Here is a 15,617-nt window from a genome sequence, read left to right on the forward strand (position 1 = left end):
TTTAATTCGCACCGCAACAAACCGCAATTTAATTTTTCCTCCAACAAACCGCCAAGTGACGGGAGTGACGCACCCAACGAGTTCGCCTTTCGCCAACAGTGTGCAGCAGTGGGTTTCATATACAAAAGACTAAACAACTAATAAAAAGTGTACCGATCCATATAGGATAAACTGAATAAATACAACGATAAATTTAACGAGTGTGAAAATTAAAAATCAGTGCATTTTATTTATTATCCAGCTCATAAGTATACTAAATATATTTATATACCAAGTAAGTATACTAGTAGTGGCACACGTTACTAATGATGAATCCAAGTTTCGTCTACAGTTATCAATCGGCGCCAAAACTCGGTCTTATTGCCTCTAAACTGAGCCAACAGAGCGCAGGAAATGTTCATGCGCGCACGTTTGTGGTCTAGCGTAAGCAAACGCGGCACCCAACGCGCGGACAGCTTTCTCATGCCCAAATCTTGGTTTAATATGTGACAAACAGTTTCTTTTGACATCTTCATAATCTCAGCTATTTCCCTAACTTTAATCCGGCGGTCGTCTAGTACCAATTGATGAACTTTAGCGATGTTATCGTTAGTGGTTACAGTTTTTGGACGCCCAGGACGTTCATCATCTTCCAAGCTCCTGCGACCACGTTTAAATTCAGCTGCCCAAAATTTTACGGTGGTAAACGATGGTGCAGAGTCACCATACACAGAGTCCAACTCATCTTTGATTTGTGAAGGCGTATTGCCTTTCAAAAATAAAAATTTAATTACAGCTCGATGTTCAATTTTTTCCATTTTGGGGAAATCACCGAAATAGACTCACAAAAACGACTGTCAACAGATAATTGCGCAAGATAAATTTCTGAAATTTTGGAGTAGCTATTATAATATGCACAATTTGAAGTAGAAACTTTTTTTTCAGATGTGCCGCTAGCTTGACGTTGAGGTCGGTTATTTATCGGACAGCCCTCGTAGATCCGTTCAGCCATCTAAATACGAGGTGTGTTCAAAAAGTATCGCGAATCGTAACTGACAGTTTTCTTCGATTGCAGGGGCGTGGTGCATCATGAGTTCTTGCCACAGGGAAGAACGGTCAATAAGGAATATTACCTGCAAGTTATGCGCAATTTGCGCGAAGCAATCCGCCAGAAACGCCCGGATTTGTGGAAGAACAAAAATTGGCTTTGCACCACGATAACGCCCCTGCTCACACACATCGTTGCTTGTACGCGACTTTTTGGCCAAAAACAACACACTAATGATGCCGCAGCCACCGTATTCCCCAGATCTGGCCCCCTGTGAGTTTTTCTTGTTTCCTAAACTGAAGAGGCCCATGAAAGAATGACGTTACGCTTCTCTTGACGAGATAAAGACGGCATTGAAGGAGGAACTGAAGAAGATAAAAAAAAAATTAGTTTTTGAAGTGTTTCGAAGATTAGAAAAACCGTTGGCACAAGTGTATAATATCTCATGGGGATTACTTAGAAGGGGACAAAATAGATATTCATGAATAAATAAATAGTTTTTGAAAAAACACAAAATTCGCGATACTTTTTGAACGCACCTCGTATATATTTCTATCCTTAAAATATATTGGAACAAGTAAGGAGAGACAAAATTTAAGTGAAAGAGAAAAAAAGGTTTAAACAATTATTCGGTGCTAAACTAATGTATACTCTAGAATTTTTTTTAGATAAATTTTATATTTTTTATTCGACGTAAAGTCTTTAGAATAACAAGAATCATTATGCACAGTATGCGTGGAGACAATCAGGAATTAATTCATGGATCGATTTGATGATTTCCAGCACCGGCCTATAGTATATAAATCAGTTTCAAGCTTACGGGATCCCTTAATTTTGATTTATTTTAACCTTATTATGAAGCTTTTTAATTTTCAAGAGAAACATTAAACGGCTTTTATTCATTTTAGCGACAGATAGTTTGAAATTATGAGGGAAATATGCCCGTTTCATTTCACTAATTTATATCACGAATGTGGATATATTTGCGGTATTCTCTTGCTCTTGCAAAACCTTTGCACGGTGCACGAATTGCAGATATTTCCACTTGGGGCACCAGCATAACAACAAACACAGGGAGAAAATTATTTGCAATGGCTGTAAAATATGTCAGACTAAAACCCATGTTTATTTTCGTGCAATGACAAGTAAAAAATTAATTGCAACCCTGTGCTAGCTGTCATTTTACTTAAATACATACATAATGCAAGAAACAGTGAAGATATTGCTGTAACATGAAGTTGTTGAAGAAGGTAAATTTTAAATAGATTTTATTATTTAAATTTAAATTATAAAGATTTGTTACAATTTTTTTGTTAAGAATGAATGCAGGTGGGCCTAATCACAATAGCCATACACAATAGTCATTTACAATAAATTGACCGAATAAGCCGTTCATATGTCACTAGAATCTGCAATGGGTGCTCTCGTGCTCTCGTATATTTCGGTATAGGATTTTTGCTATATGCAATCTTGCAAGAGCAAGAGAATCCCACCACTGTGTTGTGATTAGTGAGTTATATTCTGCAATCAGCCGTTTTTACGTGAGAGCTATCATAATTTCAGTACAATATTTGTGCACAGTTTTATAGCAATATCTTCACTGTTTCTTGCATTATGTATTGTAATGGATTTCTCGATAAATCGTCTACCTTGTAACTCACTCTTTTAATGACTATACAAGTAATCATATGGGAATCCCAATTTTATGATACTTGTTCACAACTTTCCTCAAATGTTCTTCCAAAGTTCGATTGAATTTTTCTTCCATGCCATCCAACTACGGAAATAATACTGTTTAATTTCAAATTGGGTAGGGTGTCCAAAACCCACTTACACCCGCGATTAAGCATACAAATGAAAATGCGCGAGTGATTTTGTGTACAGTTAACTTTAATTTTCAATATATTTAAAACACAATATAAGTTAAATATTTCTAAGTAGAATTGTAACTTTAGTGTTGTTGGTTGTTGTTGTTGTTGAATCACGCTGAGCTCCGGCGAATTTGGCAAAACGAACGTAAGCTGCTAACAGCGCAGCACAGAGCTGCATGTATACAAAACCGAAAATAACGTTTACGCGGCGCAGTGGTAAATCGAATGTTGATGGTCGGAATGTGAGGAACGAATTGAGCCTGCTTTCCCTTTGTCCATCTTTTTTGTTACGTGGGTTGGCGTAGATGTGTTGAGTTATGCTGTCGCGTCATCAGCTGTGGTGAATGGCGATGTAGCATTAGGGTGCGCCAGTTTTACCGAGTAGAGAGGGTGGATGCTTAACTCATTTAAACAAATACAGTTGTACGGATTTTCCGTATACCTAGTTTCTAGCACATTTCCTTAATTAGAAGTGATTCAAAATTCCTCTCTTGGTCGGAATGTAATTCAATTGGAAAACCATATATCAACACTCTTCTGTTGATGGATAAAGTGAGTGCGTTTCGTTTAGCCGAATGGCAAGTATTATTTCACTTTATTCTATTCGTAACGTATTCGTAAACATTTATTTTTTTATTGTAATTAGTCTACATATATCAAACTTGAAAATTGTTATTGAAAAAAGTTAATCAGTGTTAATTTCAGTGCGTATTTCGTTTATAAAAATCATTTTATAAAAGAAATGAGGAGATAATTTGTATTTTTTTAGGAAAAATATTTAAAAGACATTGCATGGATTTATTGGGTACATCTAAGTTATTATGTTTTGATTTTTTATACTCTTTAAAGCCATGCCAAAAGGACACTACTTGTCAAATGAAGAAAAAGCTGTTACTCGTATAACGGCGCATAATGAATCGGCATGAGCAATGTGCAGATTGCTTTAAAAATTCAGAGACCAGAGAAAGTTACCAGAGTTAACAAAAAAAAAAAAAATAAGGAGCGCCAAATGATCAAATTAAGGACCGCTTCACTAATTATAGCCCAATATGCATTAAAAAATGTCGTGTCCAGAATGGAAAAATTTATTTTTTTTCGACGAAAAAAAAATTTAATCTCGATGGTCCTGATAGATTTAGTTACTTTTGGCATGATTTGAAAGCAAAAGAGGAACAAAGTTGAGAAGGAGCTTTGGTGATGGAAGTGTTACGGTTTGGGCAGCCTACATATATCAATATCCTGAATATGCTATATTCCAACAAAAATTAACAGCGAAATCTACACAGACATGTTGGAATCAGAACTAAACTCATTTCTGGAGGGCTGTCATCAAGAAGAACCAATTATCCAACAAGATAACGCAGTTATCCACGTTTCGCGACATTATATTCACTGGTGTAAAGACAAAAATATAGAATTTATGAAATGGCCTGCACGCAGTCCAGGCTTAAATCTCATCGAGAACCTTTGGGGTATTCTGGCAAGAGACCTTTATAAAAAATGGTCGCCAATTTAGCAGTATTTTTGAATTTAAGAGGGCAATTAAAGACAGTTAGTAATGAATACATGTTTGTACTTTGAGTGGTAGAAATTAAAAAAAAGGTGCGTGGAGTCCCTACGCGCGGAAGAAATTATACTTCTTAGTGATATTCAGAAATGCATATCATTTTGTATGAAAGAAAACTAGAAAACTTAAATTCACATTTTATAAATTTATTATGCACATAAAATGAAGAATAAAGCAAAGTCTAAATGAAGGAATTTTGACTCGGAAAGTAGGTCCGCGTCTTCGTTGCGGAAGAGAATATGCAGCGTAATCATCTCTCTTTTGTTCTTCGCCAATTTGGCTGCCATATTGACTTGTGAAGATCAATTTTTTGTTGGTGACATATTCATATGTGTACGCATATGTACATACATATGTTTGTATGCTTGTGCATTATTTGTTTCGCAATGTATGCAAATATATGTACATATAAGTATATATCGTCACCTGAAATGCAAAATAACGTAACAACATTTTCGGAAATTTAAAGTGGCATGAATGAAACACGAAATAAAATGGAACATGAGTGAAACAAAATTTTAATAATAACATTAATAAACATTTTTCTTACTAATAGAAATTAAATTTATCACAGCAATATACATAATATACATATACATAATATTGCTGTGATAAATTTAAAAATTAAAATAAAGAAAAATATTTATTTGTGTAGTATAGGATGTTAAAAGGCATACATCTTCTATCCTATCTTGTGTATCTGCACATGCTCATATGAGTGTATGTATATGCATGTGCGCGTTCAGAAATTGAAATCATATTTTCATCACTTATCAATATACTTATTAAATGTGCGCGCATTTACTTGCATGTTCATACATTCATATATACTTATATGTACATATATTTGCATACACATATGAATATGTCACCAACAAAAAATTGATCTTCACAAGACAATATGGCAGCCAAATTGGCGAAGAACAAGTGTAGTAAATTTTACAACAAAAACAGGTGCAAATTCCACAAGCGCAGGCGCTTCATTCATAAAATCAGAGGCCGTAACATCTCCCCGAGCATGCCTTTGCCAACAAGTCGTCTTTTCGCGACGATGGCAAAAGCTAAAAATCATAAATTGCACAACTTTCTGGTGCTTCTCGTAAAAATCTGCGTCTATATGTATTCACGATCATCCGTATACATACATACATATTTACGCATGTTTATAGGCGAAGCTGCTACAGCGGCAAGGGGTGACAATCGGAGGCCAACTTTACTTATGCCATAGAAATTCTATTGCTACGATTATGGAAATGACAACGAAATTATGCAAATATGCATTTTTCTAAAAGTCATTAATTTTTTTGAAGAAATGAAAGGAATGAATGATCCTGAGAAGTATAGTCTTAACTTTTCAACGGCCAACGCAGAGTATTTCAACCAAAAAAAAGGAATTTATTCATTAAAATCACCACTCAGAAGTCGTTTTATCCGTCGTAAGCGAACGATTTTCGAAGAAACATCATTTCTAATATGCCACAAGACAAAATTAGAAATGAAGTTCTTAAACCTCACGCTGTCAGATAAAACGATATACCTCATCATCGCGGGTCGATTTCCAAAAATGGAAATGTAGACACACAGAAATGATTCTGTGAAGTATAGTCTTAATTTTCAAAGGCCAATGCAGAGTATTTTAAACAAAAGTCACATAAAATAGTTGAGAATTCGCAGAAAGACAAACGAAAGAAAAAGAACTATAACTTCAATAATGCACAAGCATACAAACATACATATACGCACACATGTGAATATGTCACCAACCAAAAATTGAAACATTGTTATACAAAAGCAACAACAGCATAAGCATGGCAACATTGTGTTGTGTTGTTGTGTCGGCCGAGCTGTGCCGAAAGAAACGAACAAACGATCGCCGATTGTCACCGCTTCGCTTTTCTTCTGGGTTCTCGAATTGTGAAAGCCATTTTAATTCTGCATTTTCTGTTGTGACTTAAAAATGCTGACCATAAAGGTATTTATGACAAGTAAGAAAGGGCAACCGAACATTTTATACTCTTGCAACTTGCAAGAATCAAACCCAGGGAAATTCTTTAAGGTATAAAACCAATCATATAGAGTAAAGTCAGCCGTATGTTAGAAAATCCACATTTCAGTAATTTAGGGGCTAGGCCAAGTTTTCGCTTAAATTTATCTGTTTTAGGCACAAAGATACACTCTTATGAATAAAACACACCCTCTTATTCTCATTGGGATAACTCACATACATATTGGGCGATATATGCAGTACAAAGTCACCCGGAAGTTCAAAATTCTTTATATTAATCCTTAAATCCAGTTGTATATATATCACACTTTCATCAACATTTTCGATCAAAAGTCAACTATCGGTACTGTGGTACCTAGATTCTTGATCAGTTTTTATCGGATTTAAACCATTTTTGATCTTAAGATGAAACATACTAAAAACATTATTCGAGCAAAGTTGTATCCTGTTATATTAATTGCTTCTTGTTTTGTCTACTGGAAACTGAACGAATCAATTGAAATTTAAAATTGTGCTATGTGGGAAGTAGACGTGGTTATTGTCCGACTTCACTCATTTTCACAGAGTGAGAAAGGAATATGAAAGTAATGCCACTTTCCAAATTTTGTCGAAAGCTTCATGGTCCCGAGATATAGGATTTCACGAAAAAGTAAGCGGTGCCACGCTCCTATAAAACCGTATCTGACGCATTTGGTTATTGACTTATCGCGCTTTTAGTAGTTTTGACCAGTACCGTTATATGGGGAGTGGGCGGGATTTTCCTTCGATTTCATCCTTTTTCGATCACGATCGGTTGTAATTCTTGTAATATTCGAGTTGGCAGAATTTGGTTGATATAGTTAAAGTAGTTTAGGAGATATGCAAATTAAATATATTAAATTTTTTGAATTTTATTCCCACAAGTGCCCGTATCCGTATCCGAAATAAACGTTGATCCTGAGACCGATGCTTACATTAGCGCAGTACTTAACCTATTCTTCAGAGTTTAGAAAGCTATTTTCTATTCCTGATTCCACTCAAAGACATTTTTTAGTTAGCTGTAAATACCCTCCATTGTCACTTTGAGCCCTAACTAGCTTACTTTTCTTTTGAAAAGGGAAAACTTTAGACCAGCGCTAACAATCCGTTGAAAACCCTTTTCCAAGTTCTTAAGCTGTTTTCGAGCTTTTACCCAACACGAAGATATCGTCGAGGTTTACCAAACACTCTACTCTACCGAGGGCAATTGGGATTGTAGTGCCAACGAATGTGCCGGCAGCTCTGCTATTTGTAAAGATATCTGCGATATACGTGCACCCTCCTCTTTTCCCTGTGTTGATGTTTGCGTTGACATCTACGACAACGCAGCCAAAATTCTGGCAGTTTATCGTCGATCATATAGTAGTTTAAAATCGTATTATATGGAAGCAGGCGTTTCTGCTCATAAAATAAAGATATTAGAGTCGAGTTTCGCACCCAGCACCAGTAAGTAGTTTCTGAAGAGTAGGATTTAAAATAGAAGTGAGTGGTGTTATGCCCACTATCTATTTTTAAAGTGATTCCCATTAAGCCTCTTCTTACCATACTTTACGGGAATGTCTACGATTCTAATTTCTTCTAAACGAGTGCATGCACATTAATGCTTGTATGATAGTGTGATAAGGCGAAGAACTGATAAGGAGCATGCATCACCTTCTTTATAAAATATGGTCCAACGAAAGCATGCCCAACGATTGGAATTTAAGTGTGCTCTGCCCAATCCACAAAAACGGGAACCCCATAATATGCGCCAATTGCCGTGTGAAATATTAAAGCCCACCGTGTTGGTGCTAATCAATGGTCGTAGACTTGGAAAATCAACAACCGACCAGATATTTACGAGGCTTCAAACAAGGCAACTCCCTATAGTGGGACTTCTTCAATCTGCTGCTAGAAAAAATAATTCGAGCTGCAGAACTTAATCGAGCAGGTATGTACAATCTTCTATAAGATTAAGACGAAGTATCTCCTGTCAGCAAACAAATAGCACTGTGGAACATTTTTGGGATTATTGTCTGGGGGGTGAGAAATTCCAAGTCAGGGTGATGGTACTAGGTAGTATAGTAAAACCCTCAAAGGGTTTGGCGTTCGTATGTGGCAGTTTTTTTATGACCTTTTAAATTTTTTCCTTATCTTGATGTTTTTTCGCTTAGTTGTAACATTTTGGCAAAAACGTAGTTTAACATAACTAGCGAACCACTTGACCGATTTTGATGAAACAAATTTAGAAAAATTAAGAATTACAGCTTCTCTAATCTGTTTCATAAAAAATCCAGCAACACTGGTTCTGTAATGTTCACATAAAAGATGCATTGTCATTATACTTCTTCTCTTTCTCACACTGGTTCTGTGATTTTTCTCGTTCAACAAGTGCGAACAGTAAAAGTAATTTTTCTCAAATTTTTTAAAAGTGAACAAAAGAAAACAAAATATGGAACTGTGCAAGCCAGATATAAATAGCTTTTGCTACTGCTGTGGTCAATATGTCTCAACACATAAAAAAAGGGGAAACATACGAGATGTACTTCAACCAAAATGTTATAGTGAACGAAAATTGGGTACCAAATATAGTGTGTAAAAGCTGCTACAACCGTCTAATGGATTCGAAAAATAGAAGACGTGAGAGTATGCCATTCGGTATCCCAATGACTTGGACTAATCCTGGCGAAGGTCACAATCCATTGAATTGCTATGCATGTGCGAATAAAGGAGCCGCAAAAAGGATAAGAAAATCGCAAGTGCCGCAACACCATTGCCTCATTCGGACCACATTCCTGTGCCAAAAGCTTCTAGCCAAGATTTTACGACTGCTCCGACATATCATGCACGTGATGATCCTCCATATGAGCCATCAGTATCCAATGAGCCAATTTTAATAAATCAAAATAAGCTTGATTCAATTGTTGCCAAGTTGGAATTAACACAGCATAAATCGGCTACCATTTTGAAATCAAACAATTTGTTGGCACCCGGTGTGAAAGTCACAGCTTATCGAAGTCGTCAGGCAACACTCCAAAGTTTATTCCTTGTGAATGATGAAAAAACTTCTGCATATTGCCCGGATGTAGGAAAATTGATGAACGCAATGGAAATAAAATATGAAGCAGATGACTGGAGATTATTTATTGACAGTTCAAAACTCAGCTTGAAAGCTATTTTACTGCATAAGACCAATTAAAAACCTTCAGTTCCAATCGCCTATAGTACAGAAACGAAAGAAACATATGATGCACTGGAAAATATTTTAAAAATGGTTAACTACGCCAAACATATGTGGCGCATATGCTGCGATTTAAAAGTTGTAGCAATGCTTTGCGGTCTTCAAAGCGGCTATACAAAATATATGTGCTTTTTGTGCGATTGGGACACACGATTTTCCGGTGACCAATATGCATGCCACGGATGGAAACTCAGAGAGCACAGCAGGTTACAAACGGCCAATATTATTCGTGAGCCTCTAGTGCCGAAGGAGAAGATATTGCCGCCTCTACTGCATATTAAACTTGGAATTGTTAAGAATTTTATCAAAACTGTCGCCAAAAGAGATGAAGTTTTCTTGTTTTTGAAACTAATTTACCCGAGACTCAGCGAAAGTAAAATTAAAGAAGGTAAGTTATAATATCACATTCATTTGCCATGGTTTTCCATCTTAACAAATTAAATTTTTCCAATCAGGCGTACTAAATGGTCCAGATATACAAAGCTGATTAAAAGTGACGTATTCAACAATATTTTGATTGACGCTGAATTGAATGCTTGGCAGGCAATCAAAGAAGTAATAGAAGGTTTGTTGGGAAAGCATCGTTCTAACAACTACGATGTTAAGAGCATTCTCGGAAATTGGTGTCCACATGTCCTTGAAATTCCATTATTTACATCATCATCTGGACTACTAGGTGAACGCTATCATCAAGTTGCTATGCCATTTGAAATGAGGTAATACTGATTTTTTATTTTTTCAGACTCATTTTAATAAAACAAAAACTTACAGATATAGGGGCAAAAAGTCGCCGAGTGCAATAATTGCGGAAATTTGCTGGTGGAGTAAGCTTGTGTAGCAAGACAGGGATGATCTTGATGATAAAGAATTTTCAGGAGATGCAGAAGGGCCAACAGTGGAGTCACACATTGACATTATGTGTGGTTCAGAAACTGATGATAGCGATGAATGCGATGCCACTAGTCCCGAACAACCACCATCGAAAAAGTCTAGGCAATCTTTATTAAAATAAATAAAAATAAATAGATAAAATAAAAATAAAAAATTATAAAAATGTTTACTTTATTTTTTTTAGTAGTTTATGGCCAGAAGTCTGGAGTTATTGGGGAAAATTTATAAAAAGGGCGATAAATGACACTTTTTTGAATAAAAACAAATAGAAATTGTAATTCTTAATTTTTCTAAATTTGTTTCATCAAAATCGGACAAGTGGTTCGCGAGTTATGTTAAACTACGTTTTTGCCAAAATGTTACAACTAAGCAAAAAAACATCAAGATAAGGAAAAATTTTAAAAGATCATAAAAAAAAATCTGACACATACGAACGCCAAGCCCTTTGAGGGTTTTACTATACTGACCTAGTACCATCACCCTGACTTGGAATTTCTCACCCCCCAGATTAGCTGTTGTACTGTGTAGTCGTCGCACTTGCGACTTGTCTCTCACGCCACTGTTGACAATCATAACTTTGAAGTTGTAGATAACTTCGACTATCTTGGAACCAGTATCAACACCACCAACAATTTTAGCCTGGAAATCCAACGTAGAACAACTCTTGCCTTAAGGTGTTACTTCGAACTAACTAGGCAATTGAGAAGTAACGTCGTCTCTCGACGAACAAAAACCAAACTCTATAAGCCACTAATTATTCCCGTCCTGCTATATGGTGCAGAGGCATAGACGATGACATCAACTGATGAGTCGTCTTTGCGAGATTTCGAGAGAATGGTTCTGCGTAAAATTTATGGGCCTTTGCGCGTTGGCCACGGCGAATTTCGCATTCGATGGAACGATGAGCTGTATTAGATATATGATGACATTGACATAATAGTTCAACGAATTAAAAGACAGCGGCTACTATCATTCACCATAACGTGACAGTATTATGTTAGCTAGTTTTAAAGGGATATTGAGGGTGAAAAATCTTTCTATACTTGTATTATACATTACAAACATTTTTTTCTGAAAACAACAACTTAGTAATATACTCATATTTTGTATATGATCGTGTTTTTTTTTAATATGGTAAAATTAATTGTTTTATTCTATGGAATTTTTACCTTGTTAATTTTTTATAATAGTACATTTTTCGGACAACTCATTGTAAAAGGGATCTCTGAGTCGATAAATGATTTTATCTTTTATACTTGTATTGAACAATCACTACAATTGGAATCTTATGCGCTCAAAGTCATACACAATAAATTCAAACTCGGCATTTATGTACATATTTCTTTTCTAAAAATAAATTTCGCATATTCAGTTCTATCATAATGACACAACTATGCAGTTAATTTAATTTGTTAATACTTAAAAATTTAAAATTTACATCAAAATTTGCTGTATTATTATTAGTGTTATCGCATTTTTTAACCTACGCAACTCATTTGAATGAGTTTAAATTGGTTTACCAGAGACGGCTATGTATGCTTATCTGTCTATAAGGATTAATGTCCTTGCTTTAGTGGTCGCACACCACTTAATGTAAAACAAAGATTAATAATGTGTTACCACTATAATTAGAAAATACCACAAATATTACATAGTATTACCCTTAATTCCCCTATATGAGTATATATTATAATATATGCTACACATAAATATGTTAACTCATATTAATATTTATGTACATATACAGAACATACAAATTAACACCATTTGGTTAAGTTCTGAATTAAAACTGATCCGGTATTGCATACAAACTTTTAATCTTGCTTGACAGTATATATTTACATTCAATGGTTAAATTGTTTATTGAATAGTCGAAATCATAAATGATACTTTGGGGGTCTTAAGAAAGAATGCAAATGCGTATTAATCAAAAAGTACCAATTTCATTTCGATTAGTTAAATATAATGGAAGCGCTGCTCCGTTCTGTTTACAAAAACTGTTTACAGTCGGTTGAAAATGCTTAGTCATAAGAAAGTATAGATTTCATTTCTTTAATGGTATTGAAATTGATTTAATTAAATATAGTGATGAAAACATGGTTTCATGGTAAGTAAACTTTATTTTGGTTAGGATTCATTAAATCCTCTTTTTTATGTAACTTTTAAATTTTATTCATCACGATAGTCGAAGTGTTTTACAAATTTTCATATATATTTCATTTATTTTGTTTTTTCTGATCTTATGTAATTTGATAAAATACATACATATGTATGAAAATATTTATTTGAACTATTGTTTACAAAACATAGTAAGACAGTTTTATTTAAACTGCGCTCGAACACTAATGCGCCGAATTAATTTGCTTTGACTGTCAATGGCATCTGTGCCAAATGTCCATCAAAATAATGATTAGTGTTCCATTAAATTTTGTGTGTGGAATCAAATTTCTGGTGCCGAGTAAGTGTTTGAGTGTTGTAAGTTGTTTCTAATTGGTACAAATTAGTAAAGTCGAAGACGCGTTGACGACGAACCACATCCAGGACGGCCATTATCTGATGATCCGTCATATCAATGAAATAACGAATTAGGTGATTAAGAATCAACGATTAACAGCCAGAGATCTAATTGGCATTGTCGTAATATCGGGAGGATCAGTGTAAACCATTTTGAAAGATTGGATGAGCAGAATTGGAATCTAAATTCACAAATTTTTTTTCGGAAACAACGTCGTAATGCGACACTTCTGTGAAACAATGTTTTTTCTACCTGGTAACAGTTTTCTCTGATTATGTCAATAAAGAATACTATTTGAGCATTATGCGTAATTTGGGCAAAGCTATTCGTAAAAAGAGGCCGGAATTAGGGAACCACAACTCTGCATTTTCGCACCACCGTATTTGCCTGACTTAGCTCTGTGTGACTGGCTATTCAGCAATCTAGAACGACCGCTCCGAGAAGTCAATGGAAGGCATTACACGTGAATCGTTACGTGCATTGGCTATTCCGGATATTGATTTTATAAACTGATTCGAGGGTTGCAAAAAATGTTTATTGAACTGTTGGGCTCAAAGGAACTACTTTGTGAAGCACGATATAGATTTTGAAGAATAAATAAAGATTTTTAAAATTATGAACAAGGTTTTAATATTTTTTACTCATAGTGGTATCAATAGATAAATATTTACCACAAAAAGGGTAATAATTTATTTTATTTAACATGTTAGTATTTTCACATGGCAATTATGGTTATTAATATATTTCCAAATTATCATTTAAGATTTCACATAATAAATTATCTATTTCAATTTTGCTACCAAAAGTAACTAAATATTTTAGATTTTATAATTAACCTTTAACAACATATTGTCCTGAAGTAAATATAGTATTAGTTCCAAAAGATAATTATGATATTAATTTCATAACAGTCGCTTATTAATTATTTTTTTTTCTTTCACAACTACGGTCATGCACTTACCATTCTGAATTTTCAAGCGTTGCGCATTTCTGGCAACACTTTATAGCGTTACTTTTTGCGGCATCGAACGTTTTTTCATTTCGAAATATGCTACTGACTTGTTATTTATCAAAGTATTAGTGATTAGTAGACTAAAACATTTGAATGTTTTTTAGTCTAATTTCTACTATAATTGAAATTAGTGTTTTCTGTTATCTTTTTATTGAAATACGAAGATTATCTTCTTTTTTATTAGCGTAGACACCGCTTACGCGATTACGCCGATTTAACATCAGCACGCCAGTCGTTTCTTCTTTTCACTATGTGGCGCCAATTGGATATTCCTTGCGAAGCCAGGTCCTTCTCCACTTGGGCCTTCCAACGGAGTGGAGGTCTTCTTTTTCCTCTGCTTCATCCGGTGGGTACTGTCTCGAATACTATCAGAGATGGAGTGTTTTCGTCCATTCGGACAACATGACCTAAACAGCGTAGACGCTGTCTTTTAATTCGTTGAACTTCTTCGTCAATGTCGTCGTATATTTCATACAGCTCGAATGCGATATTCGCCGTGACCAACGCGCAAAGACCCATAAATCTTTTGCAGAACCATTCTCTCGAGAACTCGCAGCGTCGTTTCAACAGTTCCTCTCATCGTCCATGCCTCTGCACCATATAGAAGGACGAGAGTTATGAGTGACTTATACAGTTTGGTTTTTGTTCGTCGAGAAAGAACTTGACTTCTCAATTGCCTAGTTAGTCCGAAGTAACACCTTAAGGCAAGAGTTATTCTGCGTTGGATTTCCAGGCTAAAATTGTTGGTGGTGTTGATATTAGTTCCAAGATAGTCGAAGTTATCTACAACTTCAAAGTTATGAATTTCAACAGTGACCTGAGAGCCAAGTCGCGAGTGCGACGACTACTTGTTTGATGACAGGAGATATTTCGTCTTGCCCTCATTTACTCCTTGTCCAGTCTAGAGAAAGCAGAACTAACGGCGGCGGTGTTGAGACCAATGATATCAATGTCATCGGCATACGGCAACAGCTGTACACTCTTATAAAAGATTGTACCTGCTCGATTAAGTCCTGTAGCTCGAATTATTTTTTCCAGCAGCACATTGAAAAGGCGCACGATAGGCAGTCGTCTTGTCTGAAACATCGTTTGGTATTGAGCGGCCTTGCTTTAACCTTTCACAAAACACGCTCGATAGATCCGTATACGTGATGTTGAGGAATCTTATCCCACGGTAGTTGACGCAGATTGTGCGGTCTCCCTTTTTGTAGGTTGGGCAGATCACACTTAAGTTCTAATCGTTGAGCATGCTTTCGTCCGACCATATTTTACAAAGAAGCTGATGCGTGCTCCTTATCAGTTCTTCGCTGCCGAGTTTGAATCACTCGGGCGGCAATCCATCGGCTCCCGCAGCTTTGCTGTTATTCAGACGGGTATTTGCTATTCGAATTTCTTCATTTTCGGGCAATAAAACGTCCGCTCCATCGTCATCGATTGGGGAATCGGGTTCGCCTTCTCCTCACGTTGTACTTTCACTGCCATTCAGCAGGC

At 35.6% G+C, this 15,617-nt stretch overlaps 1 protein-coding gene and 1 pseudogene across 6 annotated transcripts in view; both read right to left on the reverse strand.

Moving 5' to 3' along the window:
• The window catches only part of LOC105222584 (acetylcholine receptor subunit alpha-like), a 374,463-nt gene that overhangs the window by 185,344 nt on the left and 173,502 nt on the right, over positions 1-15,617 (reverse strand). The window lies entirely within an intron of this gene.
• Positions 5,876-6,074, reverse strand: LOC125776947 (small nucleolar RNA U3; annotated as a pseudogene).

Source organism: Bactrocera dorsalis, chromosome 2 (assembly GCF_023373825.1).
Source record: "Bactrocera dorsalis isolate Fly_Bdor chromosome 2, ASM2337382v1, whole genome shotgun sequence".
NCBI classification, from domain to species: Eukaryota; Metazoa; Arthropoda; class Insecta; order Diptera; family Tephritidae; genus Bactrocera; species Bactrocera dorsalis.